The following is a 516-nucleotide window of genomic DNA, read 5'->3' as shown; positions in this document are numbered from 1 at the left end:
CCCGCGTCGCGGCCACCTCCCGAGGGGCTGCGGGGCCGGGAGGGGGTGGCCGAGCCCAGTGTGCCCCGGGGTCGCCCGGAGATTCTGAGGGGCTGAGCTTGGGTGGGCCCAAGGCTGAGTTAAAGCTGCCTCCTGGTTCTTGGCTGCGTCCTCCCCTGGTGTCATGCTGTCTTTCAGGGAGAGCCCAAACCTCGTTGTGGTTCAGAGGCCTGCTGGGCAAGCTGAGGGCTGATCTTCTGCCTTGTCCCCACCTCAGCTTCCCTGCCCCAGTGTGGGGTGGCATGCCCAAGCTGGTTCCTTTTGGAGCAAACACGTGGCTCAGCAGATGGGAAGAGAGATGTGGGCACCTGAGGAGAAATGTGGAGTCAGCGTCAGGGAAGAACATGAGCATCAATGTGGAGCATTAGATGGCCGTGCTCAGCATGCAAGCTGCCGAGTTGCAGCTGCGTGTGGTTTCCATGGAGTCCCCATGGCATGTCCCAGCTAGAACACACTGCAGAAGTTTTTCATGGTGAG

Source organism: Meleagris gallopavo, chromosome 5 (genome assembly GCF_000146605.3).
Source record: "Meleagris gallopavo isolate NT-WF06-2002-E0010 breed Aviagen turkey brand Nicholas breeding stock chromosome 5, Turkey_5.1, whole genome shotgun sequence".
In the NCBI taxonomy this organism is placed as follows: domain Eukaryota; kingdom Metazoa; phylum Chordata; class Aves; order Galliformes; family Phasianidae; genus Meleagris; species Meleagris gallopavo.
Note: the sequence above shows the minus strand (reverse complement) of the source record.